Genomic DNA, 7,514 nt, shown 5'->3' with positions numbered 1-7,514 from the left:
AGAAGAAGTGACAGAGGAATCAGAGGTAGTATATCAACCAGCAAACACACTGATGTTCTCACCAGTGTTGTCCTTGATACAAAGACTCACCAGTGTTCGCCTTGATGCAAAGACAAATTGCCTTATCTGAATGAAATCAGTTTCTCCACTCCTCAGTAATCTTGTTCAACTGTAATCAAGTACAGCTGAGAGATAACACTTAATTGAAGAGGAAAGCTTTGTTCTGGCTGCTCTTTATTAAACTAGCACTGTAAGATGAGTCATCTGTGCTCTTTTTTTTAATGAAGCTAATATGGATTTAAACAACGGTCTGGCTCTTATATTCTTATATTGATAGGACTGAGTGGGATATCTTGGTTCTCCTCTCTTCTGTTGTCTTGCTTTACTTTGTCATCAACGTTGTCATTACTCAGTTTTATTTTCTCAGCAGGAAGAAGAGGATGAGTAGTTACAGCCAAGAAAGGTTTAGGATGTGATTTACTACTGCCCAGGTAAAATACACTACTTTATTACTTAATCAGAATTCTCTTCTCTGCCACTGAGTGGCAGTATTAGAGCAGTTAATTTGCCGTGAACTGATGGCTGCATCGTAAAACTCGTAAACATATCTTGTTACTGAATATCTTTCTAGAGTCATTTAAAAAATACAACTATTCAGTACATGTATTACTTTGTGCCTTTTTGACCCTTTTATCAAATGTCTCCTCATACTGGCATTATTAAACCATTGTATTGTTTAGTGCCCTACATGTACCCAGATTACAGATACAAATCCTAAAAAACACATAACCCAACCACTGTAAAGTGAGGATATAATCCCTGTATTTAATGTACACTGTGTTGCTGTTCTGTATTGGTAGCTGTGTGTTTTCAAGTGTTCTATCAGAGAAGCTAGAGAGAACAGAGCATTGGGCATTGGGACTGTCACCAGTCTCTTTACACCGAACGCTTCAGTGAGCACAAAATGCCTGAAGGATCAAGTGAACAGCCATATAAAACGATATCTCATGAACTGTCTTTTATTTTCCTGCGGCAGTGATGATGATGATAATAATAACCGTAATCTTCAAAGCTGCGCTCATCGCCCCTCTCTAGTAGTTTAGAAAAAGGCGCTGCAGGAGATATTTGGGTTGAGGAGAGGGAACAGCCTGAGACTTTGATCGGATGGCACAGCCCCCCCCCCCCAAAAAAACAAACCTGTCACGCCCAGTTAGAGAAAGCAGTTAAGTGAGCTACTGAAGGGCCTCGAGAGGGACTGGCACTCAGGATGGCATGGGCAGTTTGGGCACAGTGGTGACTAGAAGCTTAGGACCCACAGCCACTAGCAGAGGCCCATTGGTGACCTTTTTTTTGTCTTCCAGCCTAGAGAGACCCCTTGTTCCGGCCCTTCCTGACCCCTCTGATCCCTCAGACCGTCCACCACCGGACTACTCACATTGCCCCCAACTGCTCATTGGGAACGCACATGTCCCCCTGCTGGAACCTGCTGGCTGAAACCTGCCAATTACACACTGTCGGCCCACCCATACTCCAGAGATAACCCCCTGTTTTACCAGATGTTTATATTGCATTCAGTGTGTAGCTCAATTAAATAGTGTTATCAGTTTGTCGTTTTTAGCAGCTTTCCTAATTGTACATACACAGTCATATGTTAAGCATTTAAATATTTCAGACATACGTCTCATATTTCAAATTGAAAAGGGTAGTTTTATACCACAGTTTGTATAGGATGATGAGCATCTTACCACCAACACCTTAACAGTCAATGACCGACAGCTTTAACCCTGTGAGTATCTGAGTGAAGATCACTCTACTGTGAACTGCAACCAGTGAATGGACTCTCGGACTGAAACTGATCTATCAATGCAGTGCCTCTCACTCGATGCCGGCAAAGATGTTAGATCTATATGTGTGAATGCAACCCAGTGACTCTCAATGCCTCAGTCCAACATGAGAAAGACCCTCATGTAGGGTTTCCACTAGCTTCCATAGCCACAAAGTCAGATTCCACAGCCACAAAGTCAAATAAGGTTAGGGTTAAGGATAAGGTTAGCCGTGTGATTAGGGTTAGGTTTAAAATAAAATGTTAAGAAATTGTAGAAATGGGCGGGGTTTAGCCATAATGTGGCTATGGAAACTAGTGACGACCCTCATGTAGCGTGCCTTATGACAGCTACTGGACACCATTCACTGAACATTACTGTTTGCTGATTTACTCTGCAGTTTGTTGAATGTAAAAGGAAGTGGATGACTAAGAGATCCTCCCTAGATGTAAGAGAAGTGAAATGCCAATAAAGTTACATGGCCTATTATGTTCTATTTTCAATTCATTGGGTTTTGTTTATAGATCAGTGTGCAATGTTAGGGCTGGGCAGAGCAAGGTCAAGTCAACAGGATGTAGCTCAGTGTAAAGCCTTTCTCTGGGGGACTGCAGAAAGAGGTATGGAGGAGGGTATTGCACAGTGTAAAAGTATGTTTATGTGTACATTTTAGAGTATTATTAGTTTTGTGAATTTGTCCTGAAATGTGATATTTGGTGCTCTCCTTTGAAGACATACCTATATTGAAAGATATATGCATTTGAATGGAAGAGACCTGAGAAATCGATATCATCTGTGGTCTCTCCCTTGGAACACAGCATACTTTTGGTCGGTTGGCATTACAGTGATCAATGCTCTCCCTCTAAATTCACACACAGGTCATCATGTCTGTCCAGACCCATTCTGAAGAGGGAGGGGAGCTGCCATAAAGCCCCTGTAGACTGGGGGAATTTCAATGGCATTGTTCTCTCTGGGACTGTGGGAGTGAATCATGATGTACAGTTGAAGTCGGAAGTTTACATACACCTTAGCCAAATACATTTAAACTCAGTTTTTCACAATTCCTGACATTTAATCCAAGTAAAAAAATCCCTCTTTTAGGTCAGTTAGGAGCACCACTTTATTTTAAGAATGTGAAATGTCAGAATAATAGTTTAGAGAATTATTTATTTCAGCTTTTATTTCTTTCATAACATTCCCAGTGGGTCAGAAGTTTACATACGCTCAATTAGTATTTGGTAGCATTGCCTTTAAATTGTTTAACTTGGGTCAAACATTTAGAGTAGCCTTCCACAAGCTTCCCACAATAAAGTTGGGTGAATTTTGGCCCATTCCTCCTGACAGAGCTGGTGTAACTGAGTCAGGTTTGTATAGGCCTCCTTGCTCGCACACGCTTTTTCAGTTCTGCCCACACATTTTCTATAGGATTGAGGTCGGCTTTGTGATGGCCACACCAATACCTTGACTTTGTTGTCCTTAAGCCATTTTGCCACAACTTTGGAAGTATGCTTGGGGTCATTATCCACTTGGAAGACCCATTTGCGACCAAGCTTTAACTTCCTGACTGATGTCTTGAGATGTTGCTTCAATATATCCACATAATTTTCCATCCTCATAATGCCATGTATTTTGTGAAGTGCACCAGTCCCTCCTGCAGCAAAGCACCCCCACAACATGATGCTGCCACCCCGCCCTTCACGGTTGGGATGGTGTTCTTCGGCTTGCAAGCCTCCCCCTTTTTCCTCCAAACACAACGATGGTCATTATGGCCGAACAGTTCTATTTTTGTTTCATCAGACCAGAGGACATTTCTCCAAAAAGTACAATCTTTGTCCCCATGTGCAGTTGCAAACCGTAGTCTGGCTTTTTTATGGCGGTTTTGGAGCATTGGCTTCTTCCTTGCTGAGCGGCCTTTCAGGTTATGTTGATATAGGACTCGTTTTACTGTGGATATAGATACTTTTGTACCTGTTTCCTCCAGCATCTTCACGTTCTTTGCTGTTGTTCTGGGATTGATTTGCACTTTTCGCACCAAAGTGTGTTCATCTCTAGGAGACAGAATGCGTCTTCTTCCTGAGCGGTATGACGGCTGCGTGGTCCCATGGTGTTTATACTTGCGTACTATTGTTTGTACAGATGAACGTGGTACCTTCAGGCGTTTGGAAATTGCTCCCAAGGATGAACCAGACTTTTTTTTAGAGGTCTTGGCTGATTTCTTTTGATTTTCCCATGATGTCAAGCAAAGAGGCACTGAGTTTGAAGGTAGGCCTTGAAATACATCCACAGGTACAGTACACCTCCAATTGACCCAAATGATGTCAATTAGCCTATCAGAAGCTTCTAAAGCCATGACATCATTTTCTGGAATTTTCCAAGCTGTTTAAAGGCACAGTCAACTTAGTGTATGTAAACTTCTGACCCACTGGAATTGTGATACAGTGAATTATAAGTGAAATAATCTGTATGTCAACAATTGTTGGAAAAATTACTTGTGTCATGCACAAAGTAGATGTCCTAACCGACTTGCCAAAACTATAGTTTGCTAACAATAAATTTGTGGAGTGGTTGTTAAAACGAGTTTTAATGACTCCAACCTAAGTGTATGTAAACTTCCGACTTCAACTGTATGTTTGCCGCCATTTGTTCGAGGCAGGGAGCAAAGTTGCCACTGGTCTGTTGTAATGTTTAACAGGCTGGTTTTGGGTGACAGCCTGTGGTGCAGCTGTCAGCCTGTGGTGCAGTACCTGTCAGAAATCCCCAAAGTCACACTGAGGTAAGTGAAATAGATACTGTAAAAAAAGAAGAAGCTGTATTTAGTTCAACAATAAATTCACCCAGTCAACATATTTCTGTGGTATCGACCATATACAGTACAATAGGAGGACAAACATAGCATATTACCATAAAGATCCTGTAATTAATGAATAGTAGGATATTAATGTTATTACAACATATAAGTTTGAGAAGTTGCATCGAGATTACATTTTTTTTTTAATTATAGTACCAGTGGTGTAAAGTACTTAAGTAAAAATAATTTAAAGTACTACTTAAGTAGTTTTTGGGGGTATCTGTACTTTACTATGTATATTTTTACTCTTTTACTTCACTATATTCCTAAAGAAAATATTGTACTTTTTCCTCCATACATTTCCCCTGACACCCAAAACTACTTTTGAATGCTTAGCAGGACAGGAAAATGGTCCAATTCACTCACTAATGCCTGGTCATCCTGACTGCGTGTTTAGTGAGTCTGGGGGACTCACTAAACACACATGCTTCGTGTGGTACCGTCTGGTTTGCTTAATATAAGGAATTTGAAATAATTTATACTTTAACTTTAACTCTTGATACTTAAGTATAAAACCAAATACTTTTAGACTTTTACTCAAGTAGTATTTTACTGGATGACTTTCACTTTTACTTGAGTCATTTTCTATTAAGGTATCTTTACATTTACTCAAGTACTAGAATTGGGTACTTTTTCCACCACTGTATGGGAAATATTGGTGTGTATCTCTTGGGACTTACTGTACTTATTTTACTAAGATTGTTTCTTCTCGAGCTATACCATAGGGAAATGTTTGTTTAATCCTTGTCAGTGCACATAAATTCAGGTTGGTTGAAATATAACTATTCAAAGGAACAATTAGAAAATAACATTTTGCGATCTGTTTTTCTTATTTGAGATAATTAAGTCAATTTAATTGATATGCAATAAATATACTCTGAAGCGGAAAAACTGTTTGAATTACCTTGATTTATTTCTTGGTCCATTTAATCAGAGGTAGTAGGTGTTTACATTTGAATAACATTCATTACACAAAATAAATTCTGTTTTACCTTTTACCATTCTGTTTTAATTTAGAAAAGAAAGCAAATCAAGATTACTGCCAAAACGGTGGGCATAAGTGTAAATGTAACACACTCCTACATTCCTGTAATGTTAAGGGTTTACCATCAACACGCATTGAAGGTTTACCATCAACACACCCACCCACCACCACCACAATGTGCTTGGTCATTGTACCCCTTGGTATTAAACCTACAGCCACACTAATTAACTTCCTAATGATCTATGTGCTCTGCATAATTAATTTCCTCAAAAGGGCTGTGTTTCTTGTTAGTGGGAGGATATAGTGGTCAGGAACAAGAGTGTCACTGAATCCCATCTCAAATTAGAGCATGAAAATGTTCATTACTTCATTCATTCTCCTATTTGGAGGAAAAGTATGAGCTACATAAGCTGCCCTAGATATTTCTCAGACCTAATTTCCTAAACGGATACATCATTTATGACTCCACACAGGCCATATCGGCTAACACAGTTAGCACTGCACAAACAATTTATAGATCACCCAGATTACTTGGAAACGAGCATATTACTATATTATATTCCAAAGTCGCACCTGACCCACAAATATTCTCCCCTTTCACCTCCATCTGTCAATGGAATTAAGCTCTGTGAAGCACCACTGAAATTAAATTGGGGGATGACTTTTCTAAAGGAGGAGTGTAATGTAAATTATATTTACATTTAAGTCATTTAGCAGACGCTCTTATCCAGAGCGACTTACAAATTGGTGCATTCACCTTATGATATCCAGTGGAACAACCACTTTACAGTAGTGCATCTAAATCTTTTAAGGGGGGGGGGGGGGGGGGGGGGGGGTTAGAAGGATTACTTTATCCTATCCTAGGTATTCCTTAAAGAGGTGGGGTTTCAGGTGTCTCCGGAAGGTGGTGATTGACTCCGCTGACCTGGCGTCGTGAGGGAGTTTGTTCCACCATTGGGGTGCCAGAGCAGCGAACAGTTGACTGGGCTGAGCGGGAACTGTACTTCCTCAGAGGTAGGGAGGCGAGCAGGCCAGAGGTGGATGAACGCAGTGCCCTTGTTTGGGTGTAGGGCCTGATCAGAGCCTGAAGGTACGGAGGTGCCGTTCCCCTCACAGCTCCGTAGGCAAGCACCATGGTCTTGTAGCGGATGCGAGCTTCAACTGGAAGCCAGTGGAGAGAGCGGAGGAGCGGGGTGACGTGAGAGAACTTGGGAAGGTTGAACACCAGACGGGCTGCGGCGTTCTGGATGAGTTGTAGGGGTTTAATGGCACAGGCAGGGAGCCCAGCCAACAGCGAGTTGCAGTAATCCAGACGGGAGATGACAAGTGCCTGGATTAGGACCTGCGCCGCTTCCTGTGTGAGGCAGGGTCGTACTCTGCGAATGTTGTAGAGCATGAACCTACAGGAACGGGTCACCGCCTTGATGTTAGTTGAGAACGACAGGGTGTTGTCCAGGATCACGCCAAGGTTCTTAGCACTCTGGGAGGAGGACACAATGGAGTTGTCAACCGTGATGGCGAGATCATGGAACGGGCAGTCCTTCCCCGGGAGGAAGAGCAGCTCCGTCTTGCCGAGGTTCAGCTTGAGGTGGTGATCCGTCATCCACACTGATATGTCTGCCAGACATGCAGAGATGCGATTCGCCACCTGGTTATCAGAAGGGGGAAAGGAGAAGATTAATTGTGTGTCGTCTGCATAGCAATGATAGGAGAGACCATGTGAGGATATGACAGAGCCAAGTGACTTGGTGTATAGCGAGAATAGGAGAGGGCCTAGAACAGAGCCCTGGGGGACACCAGTGGTGAGAGCACGATGCCTCACAACAGGGTATAGATCTTCTCTCCTCACAGACTATACAGT

This window comes from Salvelinus namaycush, chromosome 34 (assembly GCF_016432855.1).
Source record: "Salvelinus namaycush isolate Seneca chromosome 34, SaNama_1.0, whole genome shotgun sequence".
Taxonomy (NCBI): Eukaryota; Metazoa; Chordata; class Actinopteri; order Salmoniformes; family Salmonidae; genus Salvelinus; species Salvelinus namaycush.
This window is presented reverse-complemented; position numbering follows the sequence as displayed.